General features: G+C 41.8%; 1 long non-coding RNA gene across 1 annotated transcript in view; it reads left to right on the top strand.

The window, feature by feature from the left end:
• Window positions 1-9,513: 9,513 nt before the first annotated feature.
• The window catches only part of LOC119627072 (uncharacterized), a 316,279-nt gene continuing 304,543 nt past the window's right edge, over window positions 9,514-21,249 (top strand). Inside the window, exon 1 of the long non-coding RNA XR_012095487.1 lies at window positions 9,514-9,760. This is a non-coding gene — a long non-coding RNA (uncharacterized lncRNA). The remainder of the gene's footprint in view (window positions 9,761-21,249) is intronic.

The following is a 21,249-nucleotide window of genomic DNA, read 5'->3' as shown; positions in this document are numbered from 1 at the left end:
GGTGGAGGATAAAACTTCCTTGACTACCAGATGTCTAATCCCAATTACTTATTAGGTATCTCCAATTCAACCTACAGATTTTTTGTACTCAGTCTTTTCTACTCTGTGTGCCCAATATAAACACATGATCATCTCCTTAAAATATGCACCTTCTGAATCCCTTATCTCAGGGAAGTTACCATCGCACAGACTTTCCCCCAAACCAGAAACCCCAGAGATGTCTGGATTTCTCTTTCACATTCCCTGTGTCTTTCAGCAACAGGCTACAATTAAGACTCAGTATTTTGAGTTCTTGACATCTCATAAAATCAGGTGGTCCTGGAATGACCTAGTCACAAGCTCCCCTCCCCAATCTGTTCCTGGAAATAAGGTCCTCTAACTGAACACTGCTCCTTGACAAGGGGCCAGGCACAGTTTCTGCTTATCCCTGAGTGGTGGGTTTCAGTTCTCTGCCAGTCCATGGAATTAAACAAGCCAATCACATCCTTCTGCAGAAGCCAGAGGACACCCATTCTCTTGATATTATAAAATCCTGTCTCTTACAGCCCCTGCTGGTACAGTGTCTTCCCAAGGGCAACCCCTATGTGGCCCTGTGGGGTGTGCCTGGACTACAAATATATGTGATTAATAAACTGCTGTCAGTCTGTCTATCCAGTGTTGAGTGTGGTGTGTGATATGGTTTGGCTGTGTCCCCACCCACATCTCATCTTGAATTGTGGCTCCCATAATTCTCATGTGTAGTGGGAGGGACCCGGTGGGAGATAATTGAATAATGGGGGTGGTTTCCCCCATACTGTTCTCGTGGTAGTGAATACATCTCATGAGATCTGATCATTTGATAAGGGGTTTCCCCTTTTGCTTGGCTTTTATTCTGTCTTGCCTGCTGCCATGTAAGATGTGTCTTTTGCCTTCCGCCATGATTGTGAGGCCTCTCCAGCCATGTGGAACTGTGAGTCCATTAAAATTCTTTATTTATAAATCACCCAGTCTCAGGTATGTCTTTAATCAACAGGATGAAAACAGACTAAAACAGTGTGTCTGGCTATTTCCATAAGGATAGGATTGAAATCCCTTCCTCACCAATGGGGTGAATAGGAGGTAATTAAAATATAGATCTTTGGTATCTTTCTTCTAAACACTGCTTATATCTCTGTCCTCTTTCCCATTCACATGGCCACGACCTTTTTTCTGGCCCTCATCACTTTTCATGGGATCATTACTGTAACTTCCCAGCTGGTTCTGTTTCCCCCTGCCTGATGCCCTTAGCCCCACCATCCACATTGCTGCCAGGTTATCTTTCCAAAACATAAATCTGAACACATTCCTTCTTTGCTTAAAATTCATTAATGGCTTTCTATAACTTTCAGGGTAGAGATGAAAAATCTCAGTTAGTTTAGCTTCCAGAGCTTTGCCTGGTCTGGGTTTAGCTTTCCATTCTAGCCTTGTCTGCCACTCCACCACCTACACATTTTACTCATGCTTTCTCACCTCACCTTTAGGCCTTTCTGATTTCAGGCATGTGCTCCTTGTGGTCAAGGCCCTTTCCTTCTCTACCTAACTCTTCCTAATCCTTAATGACTTCTGTCTTGAGATACTCCTAGAGGAAGCCCTCCTGATTATCTCTCAGTGGTTAGTCGCATCAAGCTCTGAACTCCAACTGCTCTCCATGCTTAAGTCTGCTGTAGCATAGGCCTGTGGTCTGAGTTTATCTGTCCTTCTCTTTTATTTGTCCTTTTTTTCCAGCAACTTCTAAATACTAATGCGGATTGCAGCCCCTGGCACACAGAAGGCATTCAATAAATATTTGTGAATAATGAGTGGATGAAAGTTAAATAAAGTTCCAATGTGGATGTGTGGCTTGTTTTCATTCTCATGAATGAGATACAGCCTCTTACAAATGGGTTTTGTAAAAGGTTTAATGTGCTTTCAACTTTCTTCTCCATCATTTCATGTTCATATTAACCTGATTTCCAAAGAAACTTTCTATTTTAAGAACATAAATTCATGCGGGCAGGAAATGAGAAACTGCTCTTTGAAATGCTCTCGGGAAATTTCAGTCCATGGCTTGTGTTGTTTAAAATAAAGTAGCTGCAAACCAGGATATAGAATAGGAGGCAAAATAAAACCTTGGCCTATAACATTATTTGAGGTAAAAATTCCCTTGTAACAAATGAAAACTATAGGGCTTCTAAATTGACTTGCTAAAGGGATTTCTTTCTTTCTTCTTCTTCTCCTTCTTTTTTTTTTTTTTAAATGAATGCATGGTGAGAAATTTCAAAACATACCTAGAGAAACTGGGACTGACAGAGGAAGGATTCCCAGTGTCTGAAGTGACTAAGCACGTGGGAAAAGAGATCTAAAGTAGAAAAGTCAGGAGAAGGCATCAAGCACATTTGTGCTCAACCTTCCTTTTCCCTTCTCAGCCCCTGGGTCATTTTGCATGGCAGTGGCTTGATGGGAAACTTCGTTTCTGTGTTTTTGTTTTGTTTTGTTTTGTTTTGTTTTTCCTGTCTTGTGTATGTTGGAGGCAAATTTTCCCAACTGGAATAGTTAGTTCTTTGAGGTGAGGTAACGAAGGGTGAAATTTGGGGTTAGGATTTTCTATAATTAATGACATTTATTAGTGCTGCTTGGGTAAAGCCCAGGTTTTAGTGAATTCTTGTTAATTTGATAAATAATGAAAAAAATACTATGGACAGACACCTTTCTAAGCACTTTTCAAATATGGTCATGTTCCACCTAGCAATGTTTTGGTCAACGACAGACTGTAGATACAACAGTGATCTTGTAATATTTTAATACCACATTTTTACTGTACCTTTTCTGTTTAGATATGTTTCAATACAGAAATACTGTCTATTGTGTTATAATTGCCTACAGTATTAGCACGGTAACATGCTGTACAGGTTTGAAGACTAGAAGCAGTAGGCTGTACCATAGAGCCCAGGCATGTAGTAGGCTGCACCACCTAGGCTTGTGAAGTGCACTGTATAATATTCACACGACAATGAACTTGTCTAACAATACATTTCTCAGAACACATCCCTGTTGTTCAGTGACACATCCCTGCAATATATTAATTTAACCCTTATATTTAACCCAATCCTATATATTAGGTAGCATAATTGTCCCTATTTTTTACAGGTAGGGAAGCTGAGGTTAAGAGAAGTTAAGCAACTTGTTCAGGGACCCACAGCTAGGATGCTACACAGCTGGGATTTGAGCCAGATAGCCTGGCTTTAGAATTTTTGTGCTTAACCATTATACTAGGGAAGGAAATTTCATTGCATGTTTACTCAGTGTTAACTATTGGGATTTTAGTCACTTTCTTTAATCTTGACAACAAACGGGTGACATCTTACTCCTATTTTATGGTAGAAGAAACAATGGCTCAGGGATTGTAGAGGACAGTTGTCAGTGGCAGATCTGGGCTGTGATCCTAGGTGTGCCTCACTTTAAAACCTACACATTATCCTGTACTGCCACTGGGTAATAGCCTCACGCCCCTCTCTCAGGGAGAGTCACTTCTTTCCAGCAAGGTGTAAGGAATAATAGCATCCAGGATGTATTCATGCCACCTCAATTGATCCTCATGGATTCCTGAGTCAGAAAGCGGAAGTATCACTCTCCAGTCTCATAGGGGAGAAAATGAGTTAAATGGGGGAGTAATTTGTTCAAGGTCAAATAGCCTGGAGAGAAAAACAAATGCACATTTCCTGACTTTAAGACTAGTGCAATTTCCACTTTTTCGCAGTGCCTTCAGAGTTGTTGAGTGACAGCTAAGTTGAGTGATCTTGAAAAGCTGGTAGATGGTTCGAAAATTTGCTTTCGATAACATCTTGAAAGCTAAATTTGAGGGGAAGGTTCAGAAAGGTAACTCTGAGTTTCTTTGTTCAAAGGAAGGAACAGAGAGACAAGTTTTCAAATCCTCAAGTGATTGACTTGGGAAAGAGAAGTTGATTTTGCTAAACTTTTCTGAAGTTGTAATGCAGCCAAGTCATTCTGGGTAATGCACTAACTTGAGACTCCTCTCACCCTGCTTCCTGCTGTGCGGGTAAATTAGCAAAGAGTATTGGAATTTTGATATTCTGATTCTTCACTATCCCTAGTACAATTTTGAAGGCTCTTATTTTGAAAGCCTGCCTTCTCAAATGATAATAAACAGTTTAGCCCCACTGAAAACAAATCCAATTAAACTGGCTGTAGAGCCATACATTTAAAAATGTGGGGAAAATCAGAAGTTAAATCCTTGGGCGCAAATCCTAGCCACTATAAATCAAGTTGGTGGCTCCAAATGTCAGCCTCAAATCTGCCCAACCATGAAACTCAAAATCAAGTGAAAGCCTTGGTGCAGGCGTCCTGTGGCATGGACTGCACCGGGCACCTCTCAGTATTGTCTCCCAATTACCTCTTCTCTCCTTAGCTAAGAGTCAGAAAACCTGGGCATGGCCTGGCTGAGGGACCTTGGTTCTAAGATGGCCAGACAGGCTGACGCTGAAAAAGGAACTCTCTTCTGCCACGGTAGGATAGACTTGTGTCATAGACTCACCGGGCAAGAGGGAAGCTTAGGGTAGTGCAGACTCCTTCTTCTATGCAAGAGCTTGAGGCTCAGAGCAGAAAAAGGAGAGCTGGATTTGAATTATGTTTCATCCTTACCCAGTGGAGTGACTTTGGGCAACTGGTCCTCTTTGCACCTCAGTTTTCACAGTCCCTTTCAAGCAGTCATGTTCTTTGATTTCCCATCCTCTCTACCTTTGCAGAAACCTTTTAAATCAAGCCAATTTTCTCTCTTGGAGAACAGCTAAGCACGTGTAATTATTCTGTTCTTTTTATGAACCTCAGGTGAAACCCAAAATCTCATACGCAAATGAACCTAGAACTCTCCCCCCTAAACTGATTGCCTGTGGAGATGAAAGTCTCCAGGGCAACCGGGTCTGAGAAAGCTCCCAGAGCAAGTCTCAGGCAAATGCACCTGTTTTTAATTAGCAGGAACAACAACAATCCTGCCAGCAACAGACAGAGCCCAAGAGCATCAATTTTGGAATAAGTTAACCCTTTAGTGCTTCCTACTTCAAAAGGCTTGGGGGAAGCAAGTTCAACTGGGCAGTCCCCATAGCTGCTGCTGGACATGTGGGTGCCACTGGCCCTCATCTTCCCTTCTGGCACCTCGCCCTGCCCATTGTTGTTCTTACCCAGTGGGCAATCTGGTCACAAGCCTCTTGCTGAGAAAGTCCCTCTAACTTAATTCCCACCCTGGCACATTGTTTTATCACCATGCACTGCCCTGGTTCATCATTTACAAGCATGGCTTGCATCATTTTCGCAATTTTTCCTACAACAGCATGTGAGACGATAGAACTACCCTATTTTTTACAGGAAACAAATCATGAGATTCTGGTAGGTCAAGGATTTGAGCTCACAAATGAGTTGTAATATCAAACCCAGTCCTCATTCACAGACCTGCTTCTGGAGCGTCTGGCAACTCCTCCATTATTTTATAGTAGGTGCCTCTGGTTGACAGACATGCAAATGTTCTGGTTTTGTTCCAGTACAGGTATGTGGGAAATCATTTTTTTTTTTTTTTTTTTGAGAAACTCACCCCCGGGCTTAGTGATTCTCTTTTCTAGCCACAATTTAGACTCATTTGGGGGAACATATAAAAAGAGATGGGTCAGACTCCATCTGAGATGAATTTAGGAATCTCTGGGAGTGGGCTGCAGTTCTGGATCTTTCTACAATTCCCTAGGGGGTCCTAACACATAGCCACGGCTCAGAGGGACTCTGAAGACCCTTCCAGCTCTGAGCAGCTATGATTGTTGAGGTGGGGGAGGAACACTGGCATCAGCGTGTTGAGTGGGACAGTGGTCTGGGGCTGATTTCATCTTCAGAGCAGTTGGCAGACTCACAAAAATGCTCTTTCCTTTTGGACTCCTTGTTGGCCTATTGCCCTGTTCCCTTAGCTTGTATTCATCTAATCCATCAGCATGGAAATTAAGCCGTGATTATGGAAATTGTCACACGTTCCTTTTCTTTCTAGTAATACTCCTGGCATTTTACATCAAGAAGGAACTGCAGGGCAAGACCTATGCAGGGATGCCTGTCTCTTTTTAAGGCCAGGGAACCTAAGAATACAATGAAAGTTAAGCAAGCCCTCTCCAGGTAAAAAAAAACATACCAGTATCTGTATGGATACATGGATTTTGCATATAGCTTTTATGGCTCTCAGAAGCTTGGATGCTTTTCTGTACTTTCAAGGACAGCCATTCCTATACTTTAATAATGGGACTTACCCACAGAGTTTCTGATTCAAGTCCAGGGTGGGCCTAATGCTTTGCAGTTCTAATGAGTTTCCAGGTGATGCTGGTGATGCTGATTAGGAGAGGATACTTGGAGAACTGCTGCTCTGGGACAAAAGCAATCAAAAGACAAAGGCCTCTTGTTTTGTCTCCCGCTCTGGTTTCATAGATAAGTGGGTTCAGGTACAGAGAGTCCTCACACAGCAAGTTCATGGCAGAGCTGATAAAGTTAAGTCCTTTCCAATCCAATTCTATCCAACTCCATTCGCCAGCTACAAGCAAGGTGAATGAGACAAGGTCCCTGCCACTGACTTAAAGATACATAAATGATAAGGCTGAAAGCCGGAATGTGATTATTGTCAAAAGAAATAGTCAAGGAAATATCTTCATAATTTTGGCCACGGTGGAGGGAGGCACTCGGGAAGAAGTTGCCAGAAGTCATTGCATTCAAGCCTTGTCTAGAAGGAAGCTTGGAAGGTAGGAAAAGAACTACTTGCCATTGAATATCTGCTGTGTGTCTCTGGATGGTGCTCGCTGCTTCGTATATATTTCGCTATTTAGCCTTATTGACTTCTCACGACAGTGGAGTGATGCACCAAAGAGGAAATCAGATGCTGTGTTCTCTCTGGTGTTGCGTCATGTGTGTAGAAAAAAGCCTTGTGCTGTTTTGCCCTGGGTTTGTGTTTATGGGAAGATGTGCTTCCTTCAGACGCGGTGAAGTGCAAGAGTAAGTGTGTTGCCAGAGCTCCCATCTTCCAAACAGAAGACACCATTTCATTACATAAGCCTCTGTGGTGGAGCAGGATGAACGAATTACCAGGGTGACAGCTGGGGACTGCAATCGCAGGAGCCTGGTCCAAGTGGAGACTCGACTCTCTCACTAGGAGCCAGTAGAGGGAGTAAATCCTTTCTACCCCACAGCAGCCAGGGCGCTAGTGGGCCAAAGATAGTGGTGAAGAAACGCAGGAAGCAAATGCATTGGGTACAAGGCTGACATTTTAATTTCATTCACGGGAAGTTGGTGACAGGCATGGACACCTGCCCCTCAGGAGGTGTAAGAAGCATAGCCTCTGCTTGAGGGATTCAACTCGAAGTCATTTGAGGGTAGGTTTGAGGGAGAGAGGACAGGAAGCAGACTGGAATAGAGGAAACAGACCAAACTTAGGCTGTGTCTCTTGTCATCAATATTAAATAATGGGCACCCTCGACTTTGTCTTCTCAGATTTTGCAGGAAAAAATTATTCTGTGCTTCTGTTAGGGGTTTTCTTCATGTTGAGGACTGAGCTTGGCATCGCAACATTGGAAAAATCGGGGAATAATGGAGAAAGCACTGAGCCCTGAGAGCCAGGCCACTGGGTCTAGTTCTGCCCCAGATTCTGGTGGGACATTGGGCAGCCCATGCCACCCCCAGGGCTTCTGCCCCTGTCGAGTTATCCCTGAGAGCTTTAGGAGTCTAGAATTCCACAATTCTCTAAGGCAGAGTAAGGCGGCCTGGGTAGGAGCAATAGAGAGTAAAGGTAGGTTCCCAGGAACAGCGTGTGTCTTTGAATTCAGGTTCACATCACAGGCAGAGGCAGCCTTTGTGTCCTTCAGTAGCTGAGCCAGTGCATTCATTCAATTAGAAAGAGAACAGACTGTGGGGTCAATGAGATGTGAGTGTGAATCCTGGCTCTGCCACTTATGAGCAGGCTATTTGATCTTGCTTATCTTTCTTTTACTCACCTGTAAGAGGACAAGCCTGCAAAATAGAGATAATAAGCACCTACTGTTTAGAGTTACTTTTAGGATTAGATGAAACACGTAGACACAAATTGCGCACAGTGCCTGCGAGAATACCAGGTGTTCAATTAAGGGTAGGTACTGCTGTGGCGGTGGCGGCTGCTGCTGCTACTATTAGTACTACAACTACTACTAGTGCTACTACTACTACTACTACTGCTGCTGCTATTACTACTGCTGCTGCTGCAGCTACTACTGCTACTGCTTACCACTGCTGGAGTGCCTACTGTGTTCCAGAAATTGAATTAGGGAGTGGGAATAAAATGATGTGTTAGAAATATTCCTTGCTCTTGGGAAGCTCCCGATTTGATAATACTGTACAGACAAGCATACTCATCAGTGTATACAGCTGACTGTGACACGGCCCATCATATTGAGACAAAGAAAGTGCCCTGAGAGTTTACACCTAGAAGGCATTTTTGAATAGGGCATCGGACAAGCCTCCTTGGGGAAGTTGCCTTTAAGCCTTGATGGGATTTGCATAATAAAGGCTTTGTAAAGAAGAGGCAACCCACCTGTTCAGCAACCACCCTCTATTCTTACCTCCCTGAACACACATGAGTCACATGTAGCCTGCAATGCTTTCATTAGGATGAATCTTATTTTGATCTTCCCAGATTACAAACACTTCAACCAGGTCACTTTTCTCACATGGCATTCAGTTCAAAACACATGAAGGAGGCAGATAAATAGGTCATTGGCATTTGACAGATCTTGTTTATTTCTCTGTTGGCCAGGCTATTTGGCCAGGTTACTTATTCCCTGAGGAGTCCACAGAGAGCAAGACAAGGGCACCAGAGAGAGTTGGGTTGTTGGCCCAAGTCTCCCGCAGCCGCGGAGCAGGACAGCTGGGCACAGGAGGCACTGAGAGGCACGTGGTTCTCTGCTCTAGTTTTATGGTTCCATGTCTGGGGTCTTCAACAATCTACTTTTGGAGTCTTCACTTAGTTCGTTCGTCCGTCCATTTGTTTATTCAACAAACATTTACTGAGCACCCACTAGAGTTACTAGTGCACTGGGTGGACTAGTGACGGTTACTATTAGGTGTCAACTTGATTGGATTGAAAGATGTCTAGATGGCTGGGAAAGTATTGTTTCTGGGTGTGTCTGTGAAGATGCTGCCAGAGGAGATAGACATTTGAGCCTGTGAACGGGGAGAGGAATACCCACCTTCAGTGTGGGTGGGTACCATCCAATCTGCTGTCAGTATGCCTGGAACAGAGCATAAGCACCTACTGTGTAGAGTTACTTGTAGGATTAGATGCAATACGCAGACACAAATTGTGCACAGTGCCTGCCAGAATAGCAGGTGTTCAATTCAGTGTACACAGCTGATTGTGACACAGCCTGTCATACTGAGTTACAGCTGACTGTCATACAGCCTATCAGCCTGCAGTACTGGAGGAAGGTGGGATACGCCGCTTGTTGAGTCATCCAGCCTCCATCTTTCTCCGGTGCTGGTTGCTTCCTGCCCTCGGACGTCCCACTCTAGGTTCTTCCGCCTTTGGACTCTTGGACTTATATCAGTGGTTTGCCAGGGACTCTCGGGCCTTGGGCCACAGACTGAAGGCTGCACTGTCGACTTTCCTGCTTTTGAGGTTTTTGGACTCAGGCTGAGCCATTACTGGCTTCCTTCTTCCTCAGCTTGCAGACGGCGTATGGTAGGACTTCGACCTTGTGATCGTGTGAGCCAGTTCTCTCTGATAAACTCCCTTTCATGTGTACATTTATCCTATTCTGTTTCTCTGCAGAACCCTAATACACACCCCTTGCCCTCTTGGGGCTGGTGGTCTAGATGGAAAAGAAAAATACAGATAATTATAAAACTTGAAAACACAAAATGAGAAATGCCCCCGTTTCTCTGAGTGTCCAGAAGGGAGCGCCTTGCCCAACCCAATGTGGTAGTGGATGGAGGGCGCTCGAGGCCGCCCCCTGCAGGTGGTAACCGGCACTTCTCCTGGGTCTCTTTCCATTGCCCTCTGCCTTGCTGGGCACGCCTCCCCCCTCCTTCAGACCCTGTTGTGCCTAACATCCCATCAGGTGTGACGGGGGGATGCGGGGACAGGCATGCTTCTCCCCTGAACTTCGATTTTCTCAGCTTTAAAAAGGCGATGTTGAGCTCCGGTGTTGACTTTTGCTCCCCGATTCCTTTGAAACCATGATTTTGATCATTATTCTGCTCCTGTGAAAACAGCTGTGTGGTTTTTGTACTAATGTGAAAGTTTTCCTCAAAATGTCTCATTTCAGTCCTTGTGAGAAGTTGGTTCTGGGGATGGTGATACTGCCAATGTGGCTTTAAGATTCTCCTCCACTCCCTATTGTTTTCTTTTCATGCATTTCAATGAAAGACCAATGACAGGTACTCCTTCAAAGTGATGGGAGTAACATGGGAGCAGCTTTTCCTAAAGTGCTGGGCCAGGTCCACTTTGTCACCTGGGGGTGTCTTCTGAACACACAAGGCTGTTATCAACACTCTTGGAAAATATATGTATTTTTCATTTGACTTTACCAATTTCTGGCTTTTATTTTCAATATGTTTCTTTCTCTTTTTTTTGCAAAGCTTATTTCACAAATTTTAAAAAGTCTGAATGTAGCATGTAGAGATCCTGTGACATTCAGAAGATGCCGATACTGACTGAATTTAACCATCTTCTGCAGATGGAATTGCTTGTACCGTCATTAAAAGGCTTGGCCACCACTAGAAAATGGGTTGCAAAATATTGTGGTTGGCCCTTACATGCTAGGACACCCTGGAGAGGCCAAGACACTGTATGTAGAAGGTCTTGGTTTGTTCTCTTATTCATTTAATCATTTTTTTTTTTTTTTTTAATCAAAGCTTCTTGCCACAAACTGCCTTTCACTGGGATTGGTCTTTGTCATTGGTTCAAACTGTGCCTTTGCTGTCTCTCTTCTTTTTGCTTAGCTTTTATCATGGGCTTACCCATGTGACTGCCTATTCCCTGGTCCCCTGACAGAATATTCTCACCTTGTTTATTTTCCTCAGAATGGCCAATGTGCTCTAATAATAACTATTTGTGTGGGTTTTGTTGGAACCCCTTCCTCTCAGACTTTCCAGCTTTGAGATTCTGTGTATTTGATTAATTACCTACCAATTCCAGTCTAGATTACCTCCTTATAAACTTGTTACCGTTATTCTATACTCCTCCCTTTTTCCCACCCTCCCAGAAGCTCAAGTTGCAGTCTTGTGCTGATGATTATAATTTGGATTAGTGAGTAGGTCTCATTGCCAATGAGCAGAATTCCCAGGCTGACATTTAAGACAGGAAGCAATGCTTCAGACCATCTCCCTGGCCATTTTCCAATGTTTGCACAGATATTCTACACGTGGGTCTACATATACGTAGCTTCTCTGTGTGTGTGTCTCTCTGTTTTACTCTCTCCTCTCTCCTTCCTCTTACAGGAAATATTAGACATAAAAATGTGAGGGTTAGGCCAGGTGCAGTGGTGCACATTTGTAATCCAAGCACTTTGGGAGGCTGAGGAGGGTGGATCACTTGAGGCCAGGAGTTGGAGAACAGCCTGGCCAACAAGGTGAAACCCCATCTCTACTAAAAATACAAAAATTAGCTGAGTATGGTGGCACATACCTGCAATCCCAGCTACTTGGGAGGCTGAGGCAGGAGAACCACTTGAACCCAGGAGGCAGAGGTTGCAGTGAGCTGAGATCGTGCCACTGCACTCCAGCCTGGGTGACAGAGTGAGACCCTGTCTCAAAAAAGATAAAAGAGAAAATGTGAGAGTTAGAAGGGAAAAAGGAATGATTGCTACACTAACTAAGCACTCCCATTTTACAGAAGAAAGAAGAAAATTCAGGAAGCTTGGGAGGTAGTCACAAGACAGTTTGAGTGACTCATAAAAGCTCAGTGGTACGTTTTCTGGTGGGAGGCTGTTATCACAAGAGGACAGCCAGATCCCACGGGTGTTTCCAAGCATGTCGCTGCTGTTCCCAGCATGTGCTTTCTTGGGCATTGCCCGGAGTCCATTCCTACATGTGGAACTGTCCTTCCACAGCACATTTAGTCTTTCATCAAAGTCAATGTTTTCAGGAGCCATCACTGAAGGAGAGAGCTAACTCTAGTCTGATTCCTGGTAGAGATGAACCTTGTGAGGGCTGTGGACTGTCTATTTAAAAATGATGAATTAAATTTAATGAATATTTCCTTACTAGATTTCTATCCCTATTAAGTATTTTGCAAGATTTTTATTACTTCCTAAGAATCTAAGTTATTTCCCCTCATTTTTCTTGCAAAGGATGAGTTCAATATTTCAGCTGTTCTCATTTATTGTTAATTCTCTTTTCCTCTTCATTTATTAGAAGACCCATTTTTCTCTGTGGTTTATCTTTTTATCCCTTAAAGTGTTTATAAAATCCTCTTTAGCTCTTTTACCACTTAAAAAATTACCCTTCCGATTTTTTTTTTATTACCTGAGTCTTTCTGGTTTGGCCTTTAGCTGAAGAATAATAAAATTTTCTCCTTTATTCTGATTCTTTTTTTATTACTAAACTCCTTTAAACTTGTAATTTTTAAAACTCTCTCTGCTAAAGCTATAATGACAGTTTCTATTTTTACCCAGTCTGGTTGGAATGGAGCTGCAATTCCATTTAATTATGGAACAGACTTTTATTGAGCACCTACTAACTAATCCATGTGAAGTGACTGCCACAGTGCCAGGCACACAGTAAATGCTCAATATATGCTGATATTATTATTTCAGGCACCATGCTGTTGACCCTAGGGTTACAAATATGGACAAGAAATGAACTGTGCCTATGCTTAAACCTGGCAGTGACTTTCCCTTACCTCCATGGGAATTTCAAGTCCCTAAGATAGATCCCAAGGCTGTCAGTGCAAGTCCCTGTCTTGTGGACCTCAAGCATCAGTCACTACCCCCGGAGCCATATGGAATTACAAACTTGGCATGGAGATTCAGGTTCAAGCCTTTGCAGATGGTTAGTATGGAATGATTTCCTTATATTTCCTTAATCCAGTGTCACCTCCTTTCACAGATATTTCCTGATGCTTGTGTCTCACCTGAAGTTCTTCTGCTTCGTTTGTGCTACTTTCTATGCCCTGTGCATAGTTTGTTCTTGTAATTATCATGCCTTGTGTGACTGCTGAAAAATTTCTCTCTCTCCTTCTCTTAAGAATAGGACTTTACCTTATTCAGATCTGTATGCTCCAGTGCCCATCTTGCCATTCAGAAAAGTTTGTCAAATTAATACTGGGCATAATGAGAGTTGTTATTTTAGAAGTGATGATGAACTTATTGGGTGATATAGAAGAGAAGGAATTCTTTATATGTGCAGAGATTTGGGAAGGTTTCCTGGCATTTATAACCAAATCATAAAGGATGAATAGAATTTCATTGGTGAAATTTCACAAAGTAGGACATAGCAGATGAGAGGAATACCTGTACAAAAAAGGCAAAAGTGGTGAAAATCTCAGGTTCCTTTTTTTCTTCTCCTTGGACCACAGTAAACCTTTTAATACAGCTAAAACAGGCACGTTTAGTAGGAATGTCATTTAATGGGAATGTCACATTTAACGGGTATGTCATTCATACCTTTTTTCCTTCTTCAAATATTTGTTGAGCATGCTTATGTATCTTGCACTGAATACTTAGAAAGGTGGAATGGATCATGGAAGACGTGTTTAATATTAGGCTAGGGAGTCTCATGGTGTGAGAGAAAAGCAGCTGAGCAAATGGGTAGGTCTTTTTTTCCTGAAGAACTGGCTAGAACCAGTCCAAAAAAAAAAAAAAAAAAAAAACAAAAAACGATGTGACTTAAAATCTGCTTCGGAACTCTCATTTCCATTCTTTCTACCCACTTTTTGGATGTCCTTTTGTTCTAATGTTATCTCCCCCTCCCCTTTTATAACTGCTCTCCTGGAGCATCTAGCAATAGTCAGTGATGACTGATGTCTTAGCAAAGATCCATGAACTCTTTCCTCTTGTAAGCTAACTTTTACTTTGTGGAATGAATTACTTTGCTCCCTGAAAGCGGTCAGCAGGTGAGAGAGCCACAGATTTGTAGATGTGTTTCCTTTCTTAGCCTCCTGAAATCATGGGTTCCAGGTGGCCCCTTTCCCAGGGTAGAAAATAATTTCAGGAGCCTGATACCTGAGGCTGAAAAAAAAAAAAAAAAAAAAAAAAAAAGAAAAAGTTGTGATCTTGCTTATTAAAGGAGCCTGAAAGAATGGGCAGAAGTATTTTGAAAACAACAACCACACAACCAGTTCCAAGTTAAATTGGTTATGATCACATCAAGTCATATGGTCTTTTAAAATATTAGATTGTAAAATCAGCAATGTTTCTGAGGCAAGCTCATGAATGGCCTATCAACACAGTTGCTAGTTAAATGGGTGTGGAAAATAATCTATCTGAAGAGCCTGTGCTGAGCCTGACAACATTCTAAATGGCAGCTGCTGCAGATGAGCCAGCCACAAATTTAACCCTTCTTCATTTTATTTAGACAGAAACTACAAAGCAGTCTGGACTAAGGAAAATCATTTATGTGTTCATTTAGTCATTTGACATTTATTTAGTGAAAAAGTTCTGTGTGCAAAACACAGGCTAGTATTACTCATGGACTTCAGCCATCTGGACTGCCGTGGGCAGAGGTCTCCGAGTCCTCTCTGGGCAGCTTTTCTGTCCCCACCCCTTCTGTCTGGGCTGAGCCTGGGACTGCTTTACTGCGGAATGCGGAGGAAGTCATGTTCTTGGGCTTTGGGTCCAGGCATTAAGAAAGCCTGGAAGCTTCTGCTTCCTTCCTCTTGGATCTCCTGCGTTTTGGGAGCACAGAGCGGCCACCTAAGAAGTCCAGCCACCCTGCTGGAGAGACCGCTTGGGGAGGAAATGCCTGGCCACCCTGGTTTCCAGGTGGAGCTTCCAGATGAGACCCAGTTAGCCACCATATGACTGAAACCACATGAGAGACCCCAAGTGAGGCCCATAGAAGTTCCCAAACTACAGAAACGTAGACACAGTAACTGCAACTAGAACTCAAGCTACAGAACCATAGAGACAATGGAAAGGTCCAGATTCATTTTTGCTGCTGATAAAGACATACCTGAGACTGGGCAGTTTAGAAAAGAAAGAGGTTTAATTTAACTTGTAATTCCACGTGGCTGGGGAAGCCTCACAATCATGGTGGAAGGCAAGTCCTGTCTTACATGGATGGCAGCAGGCAAAGAGAGAATGAGGAAGACGTAAAAGCAGAAACCCCTGATAAAACCATCAGATTTCGTGAAACTTACTACCAAGAGAACAGTATGGGGGAGACTGCCCCCATGATTCAATTATCTCCCAACAGGTCCCTTCCACAACATGCGGGCCTTATGAGAGTGTAATTCAAGATAGATTTGGGTGGGACACAGAGCCAAACCATGTCAAGTGACTTATTATGCAGCTTAGAAACACAAAATAACTCTTCTAGTCTGAAACCCTCTCTTTCTGTCTCCTTTCTGTCATTTGTTGTTTTTAATGGGTATAACTTCACATATGGGTCCATTTCATAATGACTAGCCATGGGAGATTGATTTCCCTAGCACCTCTCGAGTCTTACTAGGAAAAGCTACCCTGTGTCTCCTTAGAAACACCAACATTATTTTTCACCTTTTCAAGGAAGAGAGAGGCTTTATATTTCCTAAGGATCTGTAAGCACATATTGGCATTTAATGTGAATTAGCTGATTAAATCCTCACAAAATCAATAAAAAGGCAGTCTTTATTTATCTCTAGTTTACAAGAAATATAAGCAAAGGCTAATTAAATTGCCCAAGTTAGAAGAGTCTGTAGGCCATGGAAAGGCCTTTAAGCCTAGGTTCTTCTGGTTCTAAATCTGGAACATATTTCAGCAGACCAAAACTCCTCTTTTGAACAAACACTGGGACCCTCCTCAGCATTGCTCCCCACCTCACTCTGGCCCAGCCAGGAAAGTGTCCAACATCAAGCCTTGGAATGTGCTATGAAGGTAAATAACCCCCCGTCTTCCCAGGAGCCAAACTTGTCCCTCTTATAATGGAGGCCTAGACAGTTCCTCCTCACTTCCGAGACCACACTCTCATTCTTAACCACTGCCTTCTTAATAAACTTGTCATCTCTTGAGAATGGAAGGATGCCTTCTGAGGCCAGAAATTCGACAACCTTGCTGCTGATGAGATATGATGTCTCAACAAGAGATGTTGCAAAGAGGAGCTGATGTGCTGACACGCTGGTGCACACTCCCTGGCCAAGGTTGTGTGCTGTCTTTGAAAAAAAAAAAAAAAGAAAAAAAGCCAAATGTGGAAACCCACTTCTGAGTTAGAACTTCCTCAACAAAAATTATTCTGAAGCTATAGGGGCATGAGATGAGGGTGGAGACAAGAGAGAGGACAATCAATATTTCATTATAACGTCCCTGGGGTTTCCAAAGCAACGGATATGGGAGAGGGGAAGCTTTTAAGGAGAAAAATGGTGCATATAAATGGCTCGGAAAAATAAGTGTTTTCACATTTTACCTAGAGAAAAACAGTATACATTTTAGCAGAGAAAAGTGGATATTTAAATAATTTATCAAACCTCTCTCCTTAGGGGAAATGCATAGCAGTAACATCTCCACAACGCTCTAAAAAGGGATACATTTTTAGTTTTGATAAGGAGAAAAGCACCCAAAATAAGAAAGGCAGGAAAAGACAGCTGTGAAAATACTGAAGCAGGAATCAGGAGACCTGTGTTTGGTTCCAGCTCTCCCACCTGCTCGCTGTGTGATACTGGGCAAACTTCTTCCTTCTCCTGGAGGCCTTCGTTTCTCCCACGTGTAAAATGATGAAAAAAAAAAAAAAAGAGGAACGGCTCAGGCTTTTAGGGGCTCGCGATTACTGCTCCTCTCCCCTGACAGCCACAGAGGCTCCTGAGATATTTCCATGCATCTCCAGTAGAGGCTTCCAGCTAGGACTTGGGAATCTCTGAACTAGAGGCTCTTCTTTTGCATTCAGGTTATGTGATCCAATGTTATGCAGGTTTTTAACAATAAGTAGAATATTTACATTAAAATGCTTGTACATTATCAACAGAGCCATTATGGTAAATGAACAATAGTTGTTCACAGTGATTTGTTCCCCAGCTGTTAAATGCCAGCTTCTTCTTTGCGATGGCCTGCAGAGTTCTTCACTCACAGGCCTGGGCTCCCTGTCTTCTGTACCCTCAATAAGGCCCTCAAAGTCCAGAAAGAAGTGGTGGCAGCTGCAGTACTGATGTACAGTCAGTGCTCCTGGCTTTGCAGGGCTGTGATTCCAACACAAAATCTCAGGGAAAAAAAGGAAATGGCAAAAAAATGGCAAGAGAACTCCGCAGCGTGTTTCTTAGCAGCTAATTGGTTTGTTGTGCTTAGGATCGGCTTCCAGATTTATGCTATGGAGCCATTCCCCCCATAACACGGAGGAAGGAAGATTTGTTCAGTGTGGGAGCGTAGGAGGGAAAATGACTAAGGGAAAAATTAAATTGCTGTGAGAAAGCAGAATAAAACCGCTCTTAAATTTCAGGCAGTAAATTATCAAATTTGAAAAAAGGTTTAATACACGTACTAGTTTGGCATTTGGAATAAAATGAACATTGATATTATTCAGATACTACATAGTGTATTGGCTGAACTGAAGCAAGGCCTCTAGTATGTTGAGGGCAGAGTGAGGCTCTAGCGCCTTTCCTGCTTGTGTTAAAGAGCCTCCCCAGAAACTGGGCCGGTGGACTACTGAGGCTGAGAAATGGGGGTCGATTCAGGTAATTCATACTACGTGGTTATGGGCTGTCTTCTCTCGGATTAATTTTGTTGTGTTGTTCATGGTTGCCTGACAAGGGAAAGCTGAGATTCTTAGTTTTCTTATTCTTGTATTTTAAACATTTATCTTCTTTTTATTCCCCCCCCCCCCCCCTTATCTTATAGTCTCAGGAGGTAACACATGCAGGTTTGTTTCATAGATATGTTGTGTAATGATGAGGTTTGGACTTCTAGTGCCCATCACCTGAATAGTTAATACTGTACCAAGTAGGTAATTCTTTAGCCCTTACCCTTCTTCTTCCCTCTCCCCTTTTGAAGTCCTCAGTGCCTGTCATTACCCTCATGTATCCAAGTGTACCCATTCTGTAGGTTGTCTGTTGATTATTTCTTTTTCTGTGCAGAAGCTTTTTAAAGTCTCATTTGTCTATTTTTGTTTTCGTTGCATTTGGTTTTGAGGTCTTAATCATAAATTCTTTGCCTAGTCCAATGTCTAGAAGAGTTTTTTCTAGGTTTTCTTGTAGGATTTTTATAAGTAAATATTTACCTTCTTGTCAAAGTAATATATTCACATAGTTTAAAAAGTCAAATAGAATAATAAGGCTTATTATACAACCACCACAACAACAAACAACAACACAACAGTTATCTGTCCCTCTCTTCTACGCACCTGGATCCTTCCCTCTCTTCTACACACATTACACACATGGATCCTGCTTCCTAGAATAAACTTCTTTCAGTTTTGTGAGCTTCTGGTATTTACCTCCTAATTCCCAAATAATATGATTATTATGCCTTTTTTTTTTTTTTTTTTTTTTTTGAGACGGAGTCATGCTCTGTCACCAGGCTGGAGTGCAGTGACGTGATATCGGCTCACTACAAACTTCACCTCCTGGGGTCAAGTGATTCTCCTGCCTCAGCCTCTCGAGTACCTGGGACCATAGGTACTTCACCACGCCAGCTAATTTTTGAATTTTCAGTAGAGATGGGGTTTCACCATGTTGGCCAGGATGGTCTCGATCTCTTGACCTCATGATCTGCCCACCTCGGCCTCCCGAAGTGCTGGGATTACAGGCGTGAGATACCATACCCGGCCTATTATGCCAGTTTTTGATTTATCAATTTGTATATTGTGCATTGACATTCCGCTGTGGAATTAAGGACTTAGAGTCCCTGTGACCCGTCTCCACGCGTATTCCTTCTCTCCTCCTTCCCCTCAATATGGCAGCATTCCAGTGTTTGGTTAAATCAATATTCAGTGTTTATATTGCTATGATTGTATAAACACTGCTCACAGATGAGTCACATGGTATTTTATATTTATATATATATATTTTACATTTCTTTTAGTTAATGATTACTTTTTTCTTTCATTTTCATAGCTATCATGGTATCTAGCACTCATATTTTTTCAAACTCTTCAAAATACCTACAAATCTTCTGTCAATGCAGTCAGACATATCAGATAAGATTGCAGTTCCAGGTTTCTATATTTTGTTTTTAAAAACATCCTCTTGGTGCCCCCCTGTACTCCTGCTCCATTCTGGATTTCATCACTTGCATCTGAGGACTTCCTTTCCGATCATCGGGGAGTGTCTGCCTCCTGCCTGTTGGATCCCCTGCTTTCTGGATCTCACATATTCTTTCTTGGTTTACTGTCTCATCTTGATGGAGCACATTCTTTAGTAGCTTTCTGAGAAGGTATGTATGAAAGCTATATATTTTTGACTCTGTAAGTCTAAAGGTAATTAAAAAAAACTCCGATAGAGTCTTAACCTTTGGAAATTAAGAAATACTCTCCTAAGTGATATTTGACGCTGGATAAAAGGAGAAATCAATATTGAAATAATAAGCCATTTACACAACAATAAATATTTTGTATCAATCCCAGCCGGAAGCAGAACTCCATTCAGATAGTTCAACAGAATAGATTTTACTAAAGTGATTATTTTCAAAGGTTTGGGCAGAATTAAGGAACATTGCAAAGACTAGCAACAATGGGAAGCTGTTGTCACCCCTAAGCTTGAAGGGACAAGGTGAGTGAATCGTGTTAGAGGAATACAGTGTGTACTGGATGAGATGGTACCTGTAGGAAATGTAGCAATTAACACTGCAAAAACTGCTAGGATGGAACTGGGCTAGCGGGGAGTAGGGCAGAACACTTTTCTCCTGTTCTCTGATTTCCCATGGCTGCCTCCCATTGGCCAAAATCCACTGAAAGTTATTCAGCAAGAGAACCTGGGTAATAAAGTCCATGAAGGAAGGGTTCCAGGAGCATAGAGTAGAACAGAAAAAGGTAAGAATGAGTCTACTGAGTACAGATGGAGAAAACCAGCACGCACTTCCTGCCAAAATTGAGATACAGCTAAGAGTGAATTCAAAGGAAAATTTATAGCTGCAAACATATTAGTTTTAAAGAAGAAAGAAAAAAGGAAAGACATCCATCTTAAAATTTTTTTTTAAAATTAGAAAATGTAACACATCTAGGAGAAGAACATATTAAAGATAAAAGTTGAAACAAATAATGCCAAAAGCAAAACAATAAGCAGAAAGGATAGATCAATCCAAAAGCAGTTTTCTTGAAAAGACTAAAAAAAAGATAATGGTCTTCAGAAATCTGATGAAGGAAAAGAGGGAATAAAAATGCTTGTAATTAGAAATGAAAAGGTGATAGTCACATGTACATGCAACTTCATTGCCTGAAAACATGCAACTTTATTTTCTTACAAAATTTAAATGACCAAAACTGACTCAAGAACAAGTAAAAAGCTGAAGAATCCAAGTACTGTAAAATATAGAAGATTAATAATCAGTAAATTTTTAAAAAACATGAAGCAATGGTTTCACAGCCGAGTTTTAGCTAACTGTTAGAGAACAGGTGAGTCTCACATTAAGTAAATTATTCTAGACTTTAGAGAAAGATTTCTTTGATTCACTTAAGCAAATGTGGTCTAATCCTGTAAGGAAGGACAAAGAGTAAAATAAAATAAAAGGAAATAGGAGATTAATGTTAGGAATAAAGTTGCTGCGAGTCTAAATAAGATGATAAAAATAGAATCCAAACAGAGTATTCAAAAAGTAATACATTATGACAAACAGGTTTATCCCAGAAATATAAAGATGGTTTGATACCAGAGAAATCTGTAAACATAATGTATTATATCTACAAAATGAAAGAGAAGAAAAAAAGAGCATATTGATTTAATCAATTGATGCTGAAAAGACATTTGTTAAAGCTAGGCAGAAATTCCTAAATACAACTAAGTTAACCAGGACTAGAAGAATAGTTAAATTAAATAATAGCCATAGAGTCAGTATAGTATAAACACATCATTGCATAGAAAAGGAAATGGATTTCCTTGGAAGAGAAGGGATTTAAAAAGTATGCAGAAAATTAGTT

Source organism: Chlorocebus sabaeus, chromosome 14, assembly GCF_047675955.1.
Source record: "Chlorocebus sabaeus isolate Y175 chromosome 14, mChlSab1.0.hap1, whole genome shotgun sequence".
NCBI lineage: Eukaryota > Metazoa > Chordata > Mammalia > Primates > Cercopithecidae > Chlorocebus > Chlorocebus sabaeus.
This window is presented reverse-complemented; position numbering and strand designations above follow the sequence as displayed.